A 20,116-nucleotide genomic window follows, 5' to 3' on the forward strand; every position below is an offset into this window, starting at 1 on the left:
ACCATAATGGTGACCCCAAGGTCCCTGTGGTGCCCTGCATTCACCCTGCTGTCACAGTGATGCAAACATGCAAACATTTTGGGAGAGAAATCAGGTCTCTGCCACACATCTGATTTGGATATCAGTCAGACTTCTAAATATGTTTTTGTTTTGCAGCATTTCTCCTTTTGTGTTGCCCCAAAATCCTAATCTCCATGTCACTCAATTTCTGTCTTTCTTTCAAATGCTGTTGTTATTGTTAACTACAGATCATTCTGAAATGCATTCAAGCTCTTCTCTGGCTTTGAGCTGTGGTTTCTCCCTGTGAGAGCTCCATCAGTACTAATCGGTAATCGATAGTTGGGAGTCTGGACCCTCTCAATAGGCCTTCATCAAGTGCTTCTCCTCTCACATTATCTATTACCCATATGGACAATGATTAATCTTATTAACAGAATATAAATCCAATTTTTAAAAGATTTATTTATTTATTTATTTATTTATTTATTTATTTATTTGAGAGAGAGAGGGAGAGAGAAGGGAGAGCACAAGTAGGGGAAGGGGGGAGAGGGAGATGGGGAGAGGGAGAGAGAGAGAAAAAAAAAATCTCAAGTGGACTCCCTGCTAAGTGCAGAACCCAACATGGGGCTTGATTCCAGGACCCTGAGGTGAAACCAAGGGTTGGATCCTCAACCAACTGAGCCACCAGGTGCCCCTAAACTCATTTCTTGATTTGTTACTTCTCTCTAAACCAAATTCAGCCCCTCTAGGAAATAAAAATGCATCTGTGTCCTTGAGTCATCAGCCCAATTACAAGGCTATGCTTTCCAACATCTGTAACGCCCTGGCCAGGTCAGCAGCCTGAGAGGGGAGCTCCCTGGGACAAAATTCTCTTGAGGTTTCTGACCTCCCTGCCATCCTACAGTGAACTTCACTGGGCCTGGCCTGGGGGCACTGAGACAGATGTCGCCCACTGTACCTCCCAGGTCCTACCTCCTGTCTGGGGACTGGACGCCAATAGATACAGGCTCCTCCAGGTAATTTCACAACAGCGGTGTTCTAAAACAGATCCACAGTAGGTACCCATTCTTCCTTCATCTGTTGCCACTGGGATTTCCAACAAAACTGGGGAAGAGTTCATGTGTGTTCTTTGACCTGCTTGCCTCCCCTGCTCCACCCAAGATCCCAACCACCATGCCCCCCAGGCCCGCCTTCTCACACCCCAGGCAATCCATCCCTCTCCCGACCTCTTTCTTCTGAGCACAGACCCAGCAAAAGTCCCTTCCTTAGGATTTACACAGGAAGTAATGAAAATGCTTCACAACAGTAACCAGAAGGGCAGTAGCTCCCACTTCCCCTGGGGAGAGCTTCAAGCTCTCTGTTCTGTGAAGAAGACGCTGTTGAAGAAGGAGCCATGAGGACAAGCCATGATGGGACCTTCTCTGCGCTGCAGGCATGGTTCTGAGTGCTTCAGTTCTGAGATCGAGTTGAATCTTGCCAGCTCCCTGTACCCTTGAGAATGACAGGGATCTAGAAAAGTATGTTGAGACATCAGGCACAAAGCAGGACAGTAAGCAGACGAGGTAGGTCTTGAACTTGGGTGGTTTGGCATCAATAGCAATGTTCTTAATGGTACAGACCCTTCCATTGCTCACTCTGCTGTCATCAGCAGATGACACTCTGCTGTCATCATGGAGCCACATCTGCTGGCCCCATCAGGGCCAGGAAAACAAGATCAGGCCACTGACAAGAGGCCAGAGCGTGTGGGGAACGTCCTGAGCTGAGCTCCCTCAGATGCTCTGGTATCTGCAGGGCCTTGGCAGCTTGTTACATAGCAGAAGGGCCAAGTGCTCACAAGGCTGGGAAGTGCTTCCCCTTGGAAAAGCAACAACACCTGTGTGATCCTGCACCATGAGGAGTATGATGGAAGAGCCTCGGTTTTGGAGGAGCCTCCTCGGGGGAGAAGTCTTATGAGAGCAAGCTGGGGGTGATGCCACTGAAAACTGAGAGGCTGTTGGGCACCCTACAGATGTAAGAGAGTTGTCCCCAGCATGTACCCCTGCCGAAAATAAACGTCATTGTCCGAAACAAATGCCATCCCAAACACATTCATCCAGATGACAGAGCAAAGACAATCAAGCCTGAGGAAACTCTCATTCCTGCTCCTGGCTCTGATTCTAGTTCACGGGCCAACCGGTGACCCCAGCTATCTTGGTGCCGATGGTTGGGATCAGCAGCCACCGGCCAGAGCCCTGATATTTTGCTTCCATGTGGCAGAAGGCAAAACACATTCTCAGAAGCTGAGGAAGGAAGGTACCACTTTGGACAAGAGGGAAAAGCCAACAGTAACTACTTTGACCAACAGAAAACGTCACCTGAGAAAATAATTTTCATGCACCAGTGTGCCTTTCCCTCCTACACAGAAGCCAAACAAAGCAAAAAGAACTGTTCTTCCCACTCTGGGATCACCAGGGGAAGACAGCAAGTTCACGACTATGAGTCTGCCCTCTGATCTTCTGAACCGCCTTCTCCTTACAGAGAGGCCACTGAGCCTAAGTGGTTTTTTAAAAAAATTTTATTTATTGATTCATGAGAGACACAGAGAGAGGGGCAGAGACACAGGCAGAGGGAGAAGCAGGCTCCCTGTGGGGAGCTCAATGTGGGACTCGATCCCAGGACTCAGGGATCACGATCTGAGCTGAATGCAGATACTCAACCACTGAGCCCCTCAGGTGCCCCCTAAGTGCTTTACTCTTAGCCTGTGCTAAACAGAAGTGTTCTCCGACTCCACACCCCAGAAATGTCTTAAGTGGATATACAATAAACTGGAAAGAATAAGCTGTCCTTTATCATCAAGCAGCTAGGTTGGCATGTGCCAGGGCTGACTGAACTGTAAAGGACAAGACTTACTGCAAACTCTAAATACATGAAGCCACTAACTCGATTATTCATCCTAGACACTTAGTACTTAGCATCCAGAAGTACTTAGTTTTTTTCTGGGGTCTGCAATTCACCCAGCACGAAGAGGAATGGGACAGCTGGATGAGCTGGGATTTCAGGGGGGCAGGAGGGTGGGGGGCTCTCCATTGAGTTTCTTCTCTAGGACCCAGGACACTACAGCCTGGAGCCCAGCTTGACATTCAAATGGGCCTCTGAGAATAGGTTTTGCAAGTAGATGGTTTCCAACCACTGGTATGAACATCATTTTTTGAGGTAATTAGGGATATTTCAACATGAAAAGGGCACGAACTGGTATCAAGGAATTCAGATTAATTATGTCAGTGTTGTGATTATGTAAGGAAATGCCCACATTTTAAAAGAAATGCATGCTGAAGAGGGTAAGGGAGAAATGATCTGATATCTAGAATTTGTGTTAAGATATTTCAGAAGGAAGGAAGGAAGGAAGGAAGGAAGGAAGGAAAAGAAAGAAAGAAAGAGAAAGAAAGAAAGAAAGAAAGAAAGAAAGAAAGAAAGAAAGAAAGAAAAGAAGGAAGGAAGGAAATGATGTAGCACTCTTGCTAATACTTGAATCTGGGTGATGGGTATATGCGGTCATTGGAGAGATACTTTTGTGATGTTTGATAGTTTTCCGTATAAAAACAAGCAGGCCTTCAATATTCCTAAGCTACAAGAATAAGAGAAAAGATAAGAAGGAGGGGAGCAGAGAACCACAAGGAACAGGGGTCTAGGATGAACATTTAGAACAGATCCTTGTTACAACAACCAAGAGGAAAGTCTTTGCCCTGAAATAAATTAATTTCATTGAACAAAGAGAAGATTTATACAGGGGCGTTTTTCTATTCTTTTTTTTTTTTTGCGTTTTTCTATTATTAAAGAGATTTTTTTTTAAAGGTGCATAATCTTTTCAACAAAAGTATGATGGGGAAATGGAGAACAAGGTATGCAATAAACCAAATACCGTCATTGTTGGAAGAAGGAGAAATTTTTTTTAAAGATTTATTTATTTATGATAGAGAGAGAGAGAGAGAGAGAGAGAGAGAGAGAGAGAGAGAGGCAGAGACACAGGAGGAGGGAGAAGCAGACTCCATGCCGGGAGCCCGACGTGGGAATTGACCCCGGAACTCCAGGATCGCGCCCTGGGCCAAAGGCAGGTGCCAAACCGCTGAGCCACCCAGGGATCCCCAAGAAGGAGAAATTTAAAGAAAGAAATAGCACTTCAGAAAGCTGAGCTAGCAACAGGGAAAACAAAAATTGAGAATATCTTCAAAAACAGTGTAATTTGGGATCCCTGGGTGGCGCAGCGGTTTGGCGCCTGCCTTTGGCCCAGGGCGCGATCCTGGAGACCCGGGATCGAATCCCACGTCGGGCTCCCGGTGCATGGAGTCTGCTTCTCCCTCTGCCTGTGTCTCTGCCTCTCTCTATCTCTCTCTCTGTGACTATCATAAATAATAATAAATAAAAATTAAAAAAAATTAAAAAAAAACAGTGTAATTTTTTAAGAAATGAGAAGAACATGGATAAAAACAAGGACACATATTTTCCCATTAGATTTCATGCTTTGACCCTGGCTGCCAGGATATAAGAAATAAGCATACTGGTCTGGAGCCTGCGAACTACAAGTGGTTTTAAAGGACCGGTTGGCATTATCCATCCTCGCGTGGTCGTGGCACAGTGACGGGATACCATCCCAGCCCTCCCTGCTGTGTCTCCCAATGAGGTGTGACTAGGGTTCCCACTCAGTCCTTAGCCGGGGTATCTGGCCCTGCGGCTGCCCTCAGGGTCATTTCACCCATCCTATCACTCCTCTGGGAAACTTCCCAGCCAAACATCAGTGACCTCTGTGCATCCCCACAGGTATGAAGAGAAAGTTCTTTCTATCTGCCCTCCACAGCTGAGGGGCCCAGGACACCTTGGGTCTCTTCCTGACCATGTGTTTTCCTACCCAAGTCTTTAAGGGAGCAGGACATAAAAGCCCTATAAGCTTTTCATTATACTTTAATTAAAATTTTACTAAAAAATGAAAAAAGCATCCCAATGCAGAGGAGCTTGTTGGAGTGTAGGGCTAATTAGTCATAAGCCCTAAATGCCCTCTGAGTTAGGAACTTGCTGAGAAATAAGACTCCGAAGCCATAGAGATCGAGCTTTAAAACCAACAGAAGGAATTTAGTTTGAGAAATAAATGTCGATTGAAGAGCTCCATTTGGATTTATGGCCCCAACTGGGCTTCTTGTCAGCTTCTCTTCCAGGCCAGCCCTTAGGCTGACTCACAGGGTGGGGGGTTGAGGTCTGCAGAGAAGGAAGATTCACAGAGCCTGAGACATCACCCACCACCCAGCCCCCTGGGGACAGAGAGGGTTGGTGACCTGACCTGCACCTGACCCTGGTGGGCTTATGGAAGCAGAGGGGAGCTGAATCCACCCTCTGATCATCCGCCGTGATGGATGTATGTGCCTGTGTCTAGTCTAAGCAGCCAGAAAAGTCTTTGGGAGGTGGAAGTGAATGGGGATGAGGGAGGAGGCCAGTGGAGGCTCTCCCAGACTTTCCCTTCTGGAGACAGAATTGGGAATCCTCCCCACAGTGGTCCCCAGGGCTATTCCCAACATCCTGGTTCTCTCCCACCTGAGCACATGGGGGGATGCACTTCCCCACCACATGCAAGATTAGAGTGACTGTCTTAGACAAAGGAGGTGTGGGCGGCTTGTGAATCTGGGGGGGAAGACTTTGAGAGCGAAAGACTCACCATGTGATGGGTAGCGCATCCTTCAGTAGAGTCTCCTCTGGCATCCTGAGTGCCCGAGTAAGCGTGAGGTGGTTGGAGCAGCCAGCAACCTGTATTGGTCATGTGCAGAGTAAGCCACACACAAACTCTGGTTGTTCTAAGCCCCTGAGAGTTTGTATGTGTTTGTTACTATGGTGCAACCCAGTGCACGCTGACCAATACATCTCCCCTCCATGAAAATGCGGGACGTGAAGAGTAATGCTCGCCTTGCATTCTGTGCTGTCAGCATGTTGGACTCAACAATCAGGCTCATGGTCAACCAGGGGTTTGTGGCTGGACCCTATGGGAGAGAAGAGCTATCACTGCCTTCCAGCTTCATGAGGCCGCTCCCTAATTTCACTCCCTGCTCCTCTGTGTATCCTCCGGGGACCAGGCGACCACTGGTGAGCCATTCAGCCTCTTCCCTGGATGGTTCTGAGACGTGCTGAACAGAACACTAATCAAATTTGCTTCATGCCATATTGTGCCTAGAGCTGAAAATATACTCTCCGTCCCAGTGATTGTCTTAAATGATGTCCAGCTAGTTGTGTTCTGCAGCTCACCAGAGGCTTTGCAATGTGATCAGAAGACTGCACAAAGTCTGCATCAAGAGGCTTCAAGATGCAAAGCCAGCGACATCTCCAAAACTGCCATAGAGATTTGTGTATCTGAAAGAGAAAAAGGCAGACAGAGGCAACGTGAAAGGAAGCTCTTCTCAATTTCACTCTTGCCAGGAGCATCGGTGTCACCTGCCTATAACCATAATCTAGAGCTCTACACTCCTTGGAGAGCAATCTCCCATCAGGAAAGCGGTCGGTTGGATGACAGGTCCTTGTCCTTTATCCCTCTCTGTAATAGATTACATGTCCAGATTTCTCCCCACGTGACTTTGCAGGGCCTCCCAGTGGAATATATGGAGGATAATCTATATCTGTAATTGACTTAGAGCTTCATCTCATGACTTGCTTTTGCTGGCCAGTGAGCACACAGGATGCTGATCGAGGTCTCAGGAGTGCCCAAGGCTTGGGTTGGCCTCTTGCCTTCTGTCATGAAGGACACATGCCTAGCTAGCTACTCTCTCTAAGGAGAATGAGGAGGCGAAGGAGCAAGCCTGAGCTAAGAGCCACAGCCCGGAGTCCAGCCCGGCCTTGTCCAGTTGGGCGCAGCAGAGCCACAGCCTGCACCCAAACCTAGGAACAAGAAATACAATTTGAAGTTCTGGGCTTGTTTGTTAAGCAGCATTATCGTAGCAACAGCTGTTAGATACAAAGAAGTCAAATCCCCTTTTTCTTCTATGTGAGAGTAACATGTAAGATATCTCATATCTTCGAAAAATTTTAGGACACTGAATGATGATGACATTTCAATCACCAGATCTTAGATTTGGGTTCCTCTTTGCACATTCTAAGTATAGAAAGATCTTTTTTAAAAAATCATTTTTTGTTTATTTATTTGAGAGAGAAAGTGCATGGAAGCAGGGGGCGTGCAGAGGGAGAGGGAGAAAAAGAAAGAGAATTTTAAGCAGACCGAGCACAGAGCCCAACTCAGGGCTCTATCCCAGGACCTAGAGATCATGACCTGAGCTGAAATCAAGGCTTGGATGCCCAACTGACTGAGCCACCCCTTAAGTATAGAAAGACTTTGATTTTCCACTTCCTTTTGAGCCCGGAGCTCCTGGCCCTTGGGGGCTGCACTGAGGGTGGGCTGGTGGGCCACTGAGTGATGGTGTCTTGGCCATCCTGGCTGCTACCACTGCCGCTTGCTGTGGAATTGCTCTAGCCAGAAAAACCTAACTTCTAGAGGTTAACTTATTTCTCCTTATTGGCACTCGTTTTGGCAGGATATTCATCCCTAGTAGATTTCTAAATAGCAGGGGCCACTGATGATTCTGAAGTGCCCAGTGGCCCAGTGGGGTCAGTGCTCCTGCTCCACCCCCCAACCCATCTTTGCTCAGCACTTAGCTCTGCAGATGGGAGGCTCCATGTGGGAGTGGGCTGTGTCCAAACTTGCCTCTCTCTCCAGTTCCATGGCTTCCAGAAACTTCTCTGACTGCTGCCCTAGGTCTCTGCAGAGTCCATGAATTGGAAAAACCTCCAGTCTCTGCTTTCTGTGTGTATCCTTTACTTTTCCACAGAACACTTCCCTTCTGACCTTTCTGGTCATCACATGTGTGGGATTTATTTCCCCCACCAGGCAACTCTGTGACACCAGCTGTGTGCTCTACGATTTGACTCTGACGCTCTCCAGCGGGAGATAACATGAGATCCCACCTGCTAAGGGCTCGGGTCTATCAGACTCTTCTACTTCAGGTACCACTGGCAAGTAGTTGGTCCCCAGGTTACCCACAGACTGTCTGACTTGGTGACAAGTTGGAGGGCCCCATGACCTCTTCTCCTCTCGGATTAGATTGTTTGTGAGAAGAGCTCATGGAACTCAGGAGAACATGGTCGCCAATTTACTAAAGGGTGTGGTAAAGGATGAAGACCAATGGCCAGAGGAACAGACACACGGGCAAGGTGTGGGAGCATCCTGAGCTCGGGAGCTTCTGACCCTGGCAGGTTGGAGAGCCTCACCCTCTTTGTATGGATGTGTCCACCAACCTGGAAGCTCTCTGAAGCCTGTACTGTTGGGATATTCTGGAGGCTTCTTCACTTTGGCATTTTGGATTATAAACTCCATTTCTAGCCCCTCTCCCTTCTCTGGAGAAAAACTGAGTGGGGGCACTGAAAAATCCCAAACTTTGGATCACGGCTTGGTCTTTCTGGGGACACAGCCTCCATCCAGGAGCCCACCCGGAGTCACCCCATTAGAGCAAAAGTCGCCCCTATCACCCAGGATATTACAAGGCATTTAGGAGAATGGTGTCAGGAACCAAGGTCAAAGACCAGATGTTAGAACAAAAGATGTTCCGGGGCCCCTGGGTGGCTCAGAGTTTGGCCTTTGACTCAGGTCGTGCTCCTGGGGTCCTGGGATCGAGTCCCACATCGGGGCCCCTGCAGGGAGCCTGCTTCTCCCTCTGCCTGTGTCTCTTCCTCTCTCTGTGTGTCTCTCATGAATAAATAAATAAAATCTTCCAAAAAAAAAAAAAACCCACAAAAAATAAAAGATGCTCCTGGTGCTCTTATCACTTAGGAAATGACAAGACTTTTAGCAGCTCTGGCCAGGAAGCGGGGGTGGAGGCCAGTGTCTATTTCCCATGATCCCAATCGGGGACAGCCCTCCAGATGTTCCTGCTATGAGGCTCCCGTCCGGCTTCCCCCCTGCAGATGGATGTTCATGTCCTTCACCCTGACTTCCATGTCGCTCTCCCACGCGGGTCTCTACGCCGTTGCCCTTGTGTGTAAAGCCACCCCTGATGTCCCAAATCCAGAATGGTCGGGGTCGCCTTGCCAGATGGCAGAGCTCCGAGAGGTTAGCTTAGCTCTCTAATGGAGGGGGGCCTCGCTACCCCCAGAGAACCCCGCCAGCACCATCGGTAAAGGTCAGACCAGATGAAGAGGAAGAGGGGAGATCTGCCTGAGAATAAACACTGAGCTGGCTATAAGACTGGAGAAAACCCATAAAAAATGCCAGCTGCCAGGACCTGAGCAGCCCGGGCCCACAGCCCTCCTTGGCCGGGACCCCCAAACACCCCTGCCCCCAGCTCTGCGGCCCTGCCATGACCCAGCCCAAGGTGACCCGGCCCAAGGTGACCCGGCCCAAAGTGACCCGGCCCAAGGTGACCCAGCCCAAGGTGATCCAGCCCAAGGTGACCCGCCTCTTCTCACGCCCCGGCTGCTTCCTCGCCAGCTCTGAGCTTCCCAAAGCTTCGGGCCTCTGCCCTGTCCCAGCCCAAAGCTTCCGTCTCCCCACACATGAATTCTGGCCCCCCAAATGCCAACCCCTTCCAACCACCTCTCCGATCTACTTGACTGCCAGAGCCCAGCCTCCTCAAAGGTCAGACATGGGCTTCAGACAGACAGACGTCCTAAGTCAGCTTTCCTCCTGGGAAAGCTGGAGGGGCCAGCTTTCCTGGGGGGCCCCGAACCAGCATCTCAGAATAATTGCCCAAACCCAGGGTCTGGGTCCCCTGAGCAAGACCCACTTAGCCAAGACCTCCAGAAGGAAGTTGGGGCCCGAGGCCATGGGCCGAGCACAGGAACGCAGGGCACAGGGGAAGACCCCGCACAGGCACAGAGAGGGAGACAGGAGTGCCCAGAAGGGCTGAGCACCCCCAAGACTCCACCCCACGCAGGCCCCGCACTTCCTCTTGCCACACCCGGGAGAGAAGAGCCTCTGCACATGAGATAACTTAAGATGAGGTCATTCTTGTGGGGGGCGGGGCGGGAGGCGTGCTCCAAGGTGACTGGTGTCCTTGCCGGAAAAGACAGAAGGAGCTCGAGAGAGAAGGCCTGCGACGGGAGGCCGAGGTGGGAGGGGTGCCTCTACCAGCCAAGCGGCGCCCAGATTGCTGGCAGCCCCAGGAGTAAGAGGGAGGCCTGGAACCGATTCTCCCCAAGAGCCTCCAGGGAGCGCCTGGCCCTGCCAACATCCTCATTTCAGACTTCTGGCCCCCAGATTCGTGCGAGAATAAATTTCTGGTGTTCTAAACCACCCAGGTTTTGATGCTTTGTTACGGCGGCCCTGGGAAGCTAAGACACACATTTCAACACTCGTGGTTTAAATCCATAGAACAGGAGCTTAGCTCATGCCCGCTCAGGGAGACGTTGAACAAGAAGACGTGAGGATGTGACTTGCCCAGCGGGGTGCTCATCTGTGCCCTAGAGGAGCTGCAAGCTTAGGCACTCGAAGCTTTTTTTTTTTTTTTTGCTCTAGCAGAGGCTGATCTCGGATCTCGGGGACCCTGTTGATGGCTCACAAAAACCCTCATGCATAGCACAGTTACGTATCGAGGCTATGATAGAAGCTCACGGGTGTCCCAGCCTGGGCGAGGGGGTGTGACAAGCGGGTCCCTCCGCCTGCGTGAGATTTCTGCTGCCATAACGTGCTGGCTGGATGCACTTGCCAATCAGCCAACCCCTGGAGGCCTCAGAGTCCTCTTCTACACGCTGGGATTATAAGGATACCTGTATTGAAGTTGGTGGTGTGAATTAAATGAGATACTCAGATACAGGCCTCAGCACAGGGTCCAGCACACAACGAGCACAGAACCCCAAAACTAATAGTGCTGAGCCACCACTGGGCGTTGACTGTGGTACTGGGATACTTGCAGACAGCAAAGAAACATATGTAAGGATATAATATCTGGTAAAAGTGGTATCTCTATTTCGATTCAATAGAGAAGGGAGGGATTGTTCAAACAACTGTTTGGGGTGGGGGAGGGTGGAAATTAGCCAGAGATTTGGAATTTTAAAACTATTTGTACTTAACTTTAAGCCCTTTGTTAAATTCTAGAACAATTCGAAAGTTAAACATAAAAACTCAAACAAAGCAAACCTATTTTTTGAGATTACAATGTAAGAAACGATGGGGTGGGGGGTGGAAAACCCAGATAAATTTGACTGCTCAAAAAAAAAAAAAAAAACCTGTATAAAAAAACTGAAAGAAAATCCTAAATTGACAAACACATCTAAGACATTACTGGCAAGCAAATAGCTAGTAATTATGGTAAAGTCTCATGTAAAGTAATTAAACGCCATGACAATACCTACTGATGAGTGGGCGAAATGCATGAAGAATTTTGTGGTGACCATGGAAACGCGCCTCTCAGATCTCTAAGGGCAAGTACCATAACTGACCAAGGGCCCGACCAGCACTCAAACCCATCACCGTGTTCACACCGCGGCCAGCTTCCCAGGGGCTGCCCCCAGCCAGGCACCGAGGGCAGCAAGGCCATAAGAAGACCATTCCTGGGGGACATGGGCTGCACTCAGCTGAGGACCTCTTCCAGAACCTTCCTTCCCGCTCTCTTTCACATGGGGTCAAGCCCTCATCGCTTGACTCCACAGTGATGTCCAACCCCCACAGCACTCAAGATTCCACTTCAAGTTGCAATAAATAAATAAATAACAGGATGGAAGTTTTGTTTTTTTTTTTTCTTTTCACCAGCCCACCCTATGCTGACCTTTTTAAGGAGCTAAGCACGCTCTTAGATGCCTGGGGGAAACACAGAATGGTTCAGAATTAGCACTGCACCCCAAGAAGTCTTCTTTTTTTTTTTTTTACACCCTTTACAAAGCATTTAAAAAAAGAGAAGAAAAGAAAAGAGAAGAAAAGAAAAGAAAAGAAAAGAACAACATTCTTAGCTTGAGGGCTGTATGAAACCAATCTCTGGGCCCTCTTTGGCCCACGGTCCACAGCTTGCCAACCTCTGATTTAACTTATTTTTTTTTCTAGGAATAGGCTTCTTAAATGAATTGTTTACTTATTCTCTTTCTTATTTAGCCTAGTCCTAAGTAGTAATATCTCTGAAGTCCCAGGTTGGGCACCCTGCTTGTGTATGTTTGTAACACACTCCCAAATAAATACACGCCTCTGATTGTATGACTATTTGGGACCACCTGGAAACAGCCCCTGCTCCCTGGCTGTGTACCCCCATGCTGTGGGTGACAGTCCGAGTGCTCTGTTACCTAACTGATGTGGGTGCTCACCCTGCCTGGTGACCTGGAACCGGGGAAGAGGCATTACGAGGCACAGGGACTTCTGTGGTTGGTATATATCTTGGTTAAAAATCATAAACCTTTCGGAGAGGCTTAACAGCTGTATCCCCAACTGGCATGTGGCTCTTTGGCAACAGGAGGAGTCAAACTTCTAAGCATTAACTGGTAGCTTGACTGTCAACGGGTGTCCTGACACCACAAACTACTATTCACCATTGTTCTCGCATTGAGATCATTGAAACTCAGCCTAGATTCTTTGCTTGAGGCAACGAGCATCTTTTTGCGCTCACCACGTCCCAGATGCTTGCTGAGCGCTGGGGACACAATGGTAAGACAACAGGTGTGGTGGTGGCTCTGTCTTCGCAAAGCAGGTGGCCAATGGGAGGCAGACATTCATCGTTACTCTATAAATAAATGTAAAATGGGAGAGTCTTAATACTCGGTGGACCGGGCATGGAGTCATATTCCAAGGTGAAATGGGGCGTTGACTTAAGGAGATGGGGAATGGTTCTTGGAGAGGTGACGGGTGTCCTGAGATCTGGGGGCGAGCAGCACTTAGCCAAGGAAAGAGGGAAGGAGGGGGGTCCATCCAGGAGGGACAATCTATGTGAAGGCCCCGTGGGGGGGCAGCCAAGGTGAGCCATGAGGAGGAAGGGGTGGAGAGTGTGCAGCGACATGGTGGACTTCAGTGTGAGGGAGGGTGAATTTCACCCATCGTCACTGTGTTAATGAGAGTGGGTGTCCTCAACGGGGGGGGGGGGGAGGGATGCAAACGGGGATTAGCAGGTGCTTGCTTTCAAGAACTGGTTTATCTCATGGCTTGGGTCCTTGATGGTCGAACCATCAGCATATGCCAAGCAACAGCTGAATGGTGGGAGTGGGCACACAGGTGTTACAGTGAGCAGCCGCACAGCACACTCACGCACACACACTGTTGTGAATCACAACCCATCTAACAACCAGACAGAGCGTGTCCATTTGCCGAGGATCATTGCGACGGCCCAAGAAGCAATGCTTTTGTCCCGGGTTCCTGGTGTCTGTGTTTGTGGCTCTGCTCCCATGATGCATCAATCAATGGTCATTACAATAAGGGTATGAGGCCAAAGCGTCGCTAATCTTCCCATGTAATCTAGGTGCCTAGAACAGAATAACAGAACTTCAATTTTTTAAAGATTTTATTTATTTGAGAGGGGCAGGCAGAAGGAGAGGGAAAAGCAGACTCCCCCACTTATCAGGGAGTCTGATGTAGGGCATGATCCCAGGATCCTGAGATCATGACCTGAGCTGAAGGCAGATGCTTAACTGACTGGGCCACCCAGGCACCCCTCAAATTTGAATTTCTATGGGAAGTTGGGCTGGATGTTGGATGCTTGCGAATCTTACTGTAGTCCTAGTAGGCACCTTGTCTTCCGTGGTTTCCCATCCCTCGCTGGGCCACTGGAAAAGCATTTTAGGTCCATGGAAAGAGCGTGGGCTTTTGAGCCAGATGCACCTGCTCCAGTATCTGGCGGTCTGGTGGCCTCGAGCAAATTCCTCATCTACTCTGAAGAGTCCACAGCGTCGTCTGTCAAACGGGCCTCGTGCCACCTGCTTTATAGTTTGTCGTGAGCATTAGAAATTCAGTTCGTTGGTAGACTCTCCCATTTCCTGTGGACTCAGGACTCTTGGGTGGCTTGTGGATCAGGGACAATCTTGGATGAACTAATGAAAAAACTGGAATACACCTTTGTGTGTGTGCACATACGTGTGTGTGTCTTCAGGAGTGTTGTGTTGGAGACGTAGGCGTCAAGTTCTTCAGAAATGAATGTTTGTTCCTAGAATGAGTGTCTCGGGATCAGTACAAACATCTTAATAGAAAGAGGCTCTGCTGGTTTTATTAATGTTTTGGAGGAGGTGATACGTGAAGTTGTAGAAGGTCCTTCCGCTCTAAACCCGATCTTTAGAAGCTGATTTTTCCCCAAAAAAGACCATATTTGGCTTGTCGGATGCATGGTCATGCAGTCGATCGCTCTCCTGTCCTCAGAGTGTACTTCTTCTCTTCCATTACACACATTTCCCTGACACCCCCCACCCCGACCTCCAGTGGCTTTGCAAAGAGGCAAAAGTCCAAGCCAGAAGCTGCAGCTGGTCCCTGTGTGCCTGGAAGTCCGATCATGTAACCCGACTTACTTTCCTCATTGCTTCAAATACAGAAGATGCCCAAGTGGCACCTTGAAAGCAAACAATATAGAACAAATTAGAACTAAGTAGCACATCATTAATGAAAGCAAACCACTTCCACATCGACAGACTGGACTTTTGTAGATTAAAGTGCCTGGAGCGGCTTTGAAATGGAAAAGTCAGGATCCCTGGGTGGCGCAGCGGTTTGGTGCCTGCCTTTGGCCCAGGGCGCGATCCTAGAGACCCAGGATCGAATCCCACGTCGGGCTCCCGGTGCATGGAGCCGGCTTCTCCCTCTGCCTGTGTCTCTGCCTCTCTCTCTCTCTCTCTGTGTGTGACTATCAAAAATAAATAAAAACAAAAATTAAAAAAATGGACAGATAAAAAATTAAACTCAAAAATTAAAAAAAAAAAAGAAATGGAAGAGTCAGGAAGAAGGAGCAAAGCTGTGTCCAATCCACAGGATTAATTCTGAAAAGCAGTGGTGGGGGTAGGCTAGCCCCGCTCCTTGGGCTGCTGGGCCTCTGTGGGAGTGACTGCTGGCCCGTTGTGGCGGGTCCGTGCCCCGGGAGGCTGGGTGTGATGACTGGAGGTCGCAGCCTGGGACACCCCAGGAGAGAGAGGGCATGGTGGGGTGGAGATGGGCCCCCAGGGGGCACAGGGGCTGCCCTAGCTCTTTTTTTCTAGTCCATCCTTTTTATTTTCCCTTTATCAGTGACAGTGACATTTGCGTGCAAGCTGACACGACAATAAGATTTATTTTCTTAACGCTTTATTGAGACGTGGTCACATTCCTTACAATCCACCCATTTAAAGCATACAGGTCAGTGGTTTAGGGTACATCACATTATTTCTAAAAATCGTGGTAATCTCCAACCATCTGTGTATCATATGATAGGAGATGGGTCATAACCATTTTTCGTGTACAATTCGGTGGCATTCAGTACACTGACGATGGTCTGCGACCTTTATCGTATCTTTTCCCAAAACTTTTTCAACATCTCAAGCCAAAACTCTATACCTGTTAGCAGGAGCTCCCCATTCCCCACCCCCAGCCCCTGGTAACCTCAACTCTACTTTCTACCTCTATGAGTTGGCCTCTTCTCCGCTGTTTCGTAGAAATGGACTCATTCCGCAGGTGGTCCTCTGCGACGGGCTCCTTCCATCCAGCAGCCTGTCCTCGGGTTTCATCCACATTGCAGCATGGATCGGGACTTCACTCCTCTTTATGGGTGAATAATACTCCACTGTACGAATATACCATGTTTTCTTTAGTTATTCATCTGTTAATGGAAAGGATATTTGTTTTAAAGATGTTATTTAGAAGTTGCCATTTTATTTTATTTTATTTTTTGTAGTTAAGGCAATCTTTATTCCACTTTCTTGCAATCTTATAGAAGTTACCATTTTAGGGATCCCTGGGTGGCGCAGCGGTTTGGCGCCTGCCTCTGGCCCAGGGCGTGATCCTGGAGACCTGGGATCGAATCCCACGTCGGGCTCCCGGTGCATGGAGCCTGCTTCTCCCTCTGCCTATGTCTCTGCCTCTCTCTCTCTCTCTGTGTGACTATCATAAATAAATAAAAAAAAAAGAACTGTTTAAAAATAAAAAAAGAAGTTACCATTTTAGTTAGTAAGTGCGATGAGCTGAGCTGGGCTACACTGTTGCCTACATCTTTTTGTGTCTCTGGGACAGGAAATCCGTTTCCCTGCTTGTCCCTTCTTAGCTCATTCAGACACAACCGCACTAAACCTGAGAGGGAGCTCAGGGCGCATACAATGTCACAGATAGAGACGCATGTTGCCGAGAGCCCTTGCGGGGTACATCCTGGAAATGGGCATTGATGCTGGGTACCCGAGGATGGGGCTCAGTTCTTATCAGACCATGAGATTGATGGGGCCAGACACACTGCCCAGGGCAGGCAGGTAACCAACCAGTGGACTGGGAGGTGTCCTACAGCAAACCAGAAGGGGTCAAACATGAGGTGGTTAGGGGTCCGGGTCTGGACAAAGATAGGCATTAAGGTCCCCTGATGCTTAATTTTACATGTCAACTTGGCTTGGCTACAATGCCCACTTGCTTGGCCAAATACTCATCTGGATTTGCTGTGAAGGTGAAAGTATCCTGTAGATGTCATTAACATTTAAAACCAGTAGACTTTTTTAAAAAGATTTTATTTTATTCATTCATGAGAGATGCAGAGAGAGAGGCAGAGACTCAGGCAGAGGGAGAAGCAGGCTGCACACAGGAAGCCCGATGTGGGACTCGATCCAGGATTCCAGGATCACGCCCTGGGCTGAAGGCAGACACTCAACCACTGAGCTACCCAGGTGCCCCTAAAATCAGTAGACTTTAAACAGATTACCCATTGTGATGTGGGTGGGCCTGGTCCAATCAGTTGAAGGCTGTAAGAGCAAAAAATATTGCCAGCAGAAAGAATTTTGTCTCAAGACTATATTATTAAAAGTCTTGCCTGCACATCCAGCCTCTCTCCCTGCTCTGCGGACTTTGGACTTGCCAGCCTTGACAGTTGTGTGAGCCAATGCCTTAAAATAAGTGTCTCTCTAAGCACCCCCTTCATTCTGTTTCTCTGCAGAGCCCTGACTCTTACAAGTGCAGACAGATAAATGTTCTTGGAAATCAGGTCAGGGAGCTCAGGCCAGGGAGAAGGGCCATGAATACACCTGGAGGATAAGAGAGGAACCTGGCCCAGGAATGAGCCAGAGAAGTTCAATACAACGTCACCCAGAGTATCTTCCTCCCCTTGGGCAGGAGCCAGGCCAACCCTGGGAAGCTGACGTGCCATTCCATAAGCCCTTCACCTAATTATGGAGGACTCAGTCTTTCCCTTGCTCACGTCTTCGAGGGCAACCAGGACCCCCACCCCATCTGGGCCACTTCACAGGCTCCTTAAAAGACATACATAAAAACTGTGTCAGAGCTTTTTAAAAATAGAACCACAAGATCAGCAATTTGCTTGGCTGATATGGTGTGTTCAGCATCGTGAACCACCCGGAGCAGTGGGCCTTCTACCCCCAGAACTAGGAGGGCAGGGAAGGCCTCCTAGGGAAGAAAGAATTCACCATGCAAAAACTTAATACTCAAATATATATCTGGGTTTGCTTGTTTTTTGAGAGAACTTGGAGGGCAGAGGCAGAGGGAGAGAGTCTTAAGCAGGCTCCACACCCCGGGGCGGAGCCCGACCTGAGGCTTGATCCCATGACCCTGCGATTATGACCTGAGCTGACATCAAGAGCCGGATGTTAAACTGACTGAGCGCCCCAGGCACCCCATTGTTTGTTTGTTTTAACAGCAGATAAATACACCAACACCCAGCCTTCTAGAACCTAAACGTTAAGACCTTTGCACACAGAAATTGTTTGCAGGATTCCCGCTCCCCTCCCCAAATTGTAAAGTTACCTAAAATAATTCCACTCATTAAAACTTGACTCATACTCGAATTTTCAGAAAGTGTTGAACAACGGTCATGGGAGCTACCAAGCAACCGAGAAATGCCATGAAGACACACACATTTGACATCCCTGCAATTTGGGCGATCACTTCACCCATCAAGGGCTGAGCGACTGGGGAACAGAACCTCGATCTCTTAAGACGTTAAAACACGGGGGATCTTGCTGTCGTGCAGGACTGGGACAGCATCTCCCTTGGGTGTTGGGGGGGGGGCCGTGACTGACACCTGCTGCCCTAGTAGCCGTGGAACCCAGAGGCTGGCCATTCAGTCGTCTGCCCTCGAGCAAGACTGCGCCTCTCGGAGGCTAGAGGGATGGTTCTCTCTTCCTTCTCAAGGATCCTTCGGGGACTAAAGTCCCACAAACTTCCCTGGTGGCCAGTCACCCTTGAAAGTCTGCTCTGTCACAAATTTCTTTGGATCTGACACGTGTTCAAACATGAGCTCATGGGATCAAGGGATCCCCTCTTACAACTGCTGGGAGGGGGCCCAGGGCTCAGCTTGCAGGGCTTCAAATTTGACGAATTAGCGACAAAGACTCAAAGAGACCAGAGAATGTGACGAAAATCGCGTGGCTGATTGGAGGCCGAGCACAGGTGTGCCAGCTGATGCCTCCTACCTGTTCTGTGTCGGCTCGGGTCGTGCGGATCTGGTGACTCTGCGCATTTATTGTAAGCCTGGGGTCATCCTCTCCTGCCGGGGCTTTGGAGCAGATGGATCACGTGTCTGCACAAGGCCTGAGTGGCCAGACACTGTTGCCACCATGGGCGGCATGGGCCCCTCCCCACCCCGGGTGGCCAAGGCCCCACAAATCACTCTGCGTGCCCCACTTCTCATGGGGGATGTTTTTATTTTCATGAGAAAAAGAGGTTCATGTGACCCTCAACCATGGTCACCATGATCTGGGACCCAGAATTCAGCAAGGGCACAAATTCACAAAGGAGGGGAGTTTCTCTTTGGAGAAGGGGAGAGAGGGGGTTGACACTTGGGAGCAAGGATGACTTTCTCCTGAAACCTCCAGCATCTGCCTCCTCACCTGTTTTTTAAAAAATTGTGGTAAAATGGGAGCATCTGGGTGGAGCATCTGACTCTTGACCTCAGCTCAGGTCTTGATCTCAGAGTTGTGAGCCCTGCGTTGGCTTCAAGATGGGCATGGAACTTACTCTAAAAAAAATGTTGTAAAATAAACACAACACAGAATTTTACCATCTTAACCATTTTTTATTTGTTTATTTTTAGTAATCTCTGCACCCAACATGTTTTCAATTGAGTGTCTACCCACAAGGAGAATCGCTAGGTCATACAATAATTCTATTTTTAATTTTCAGAGAGAACTCCGTCGTTTTTCCACAGCGTTTGCACCATTTTGCACCCCCACCAACAGCGCTCAGGGATTCCAATTTCTCCACATGCTCGCCAACACTTGCTATTTTGCTTGTTTTACAACAGTAGTCACCCTGATGGGCATGCGGCAGCATCTCGCGGTGGTTTTGATTTGCGTTTCCCTCTTCCTGAGGTCGAGCTCATCTTCCCATGTGCTTGTTGGCCACTTGTTTATCTTCCTCGTATCTCCCTCACTTCTAAAATGAGGAGCTGGTGGGAGCTGGAGGGTCCTTAGGGTCTCCCTCTCGCATTGCTCTGGGGCAGCTGGGCATCAGGCCTAGTCTGGGCTGCCCCCTGACCCTTGGATCTGGATCATTCTGGTGGGAGTACCGTCCTTCCACTTCGTAACCTCTGCTTGGCACACCGACTTCACCTTTAGACAGGTACCAACATGAAGGAAACATTGCCCGCCCCCCCCCCCATGTTGTGTCTCTAAACCTGCAAAGGCACCTGGTCCACGAGACACAGCCAGTGACCATTTTTAAATAAGTCACCCTGGGTTTGACCCCAGTCCTTTGGCTTCCCAGCCACAGGGCCACGCTGAGTGTAAACCCCCAAGGAAGAGCATGCCAACCAAGAGAGGTCAACTTTCTCTCTCTTCTCTCTGGATCTGCTGCTCAGCCTCGGAGGTTCTGACCCCGTGATGCTAGAAGAAACATTTCTTGGCAGCTCCTCTGAGGAACCTGGAGTCACCTCGTGTCTTGTCTCTATGGCATCTTCATTCACGGCCTTCCCAGTCTCTCCGTCCACTGTGAGCCTCTCCTCCCATCCCTAGACCAGCGGTTTGAGAACAGCTGTGGGAAGACCTC

Source organism: Nyctereutes procyonoides, unplaced genomic scaffold, assembly GCF_905146905.1.
Source record: "Nyctereutes procyonoides isolate TBG_1078 unplaced genomic scaffold, NYPRO_anot_genome, whole genome shotgun sequence".
Classification (NCBI taxonomy): Eukaryota; Metazoa; Chordata; class Mammalia; order Carnivora; family Canidae; genus Nyctereutes; species Nyctereutes procyonoides.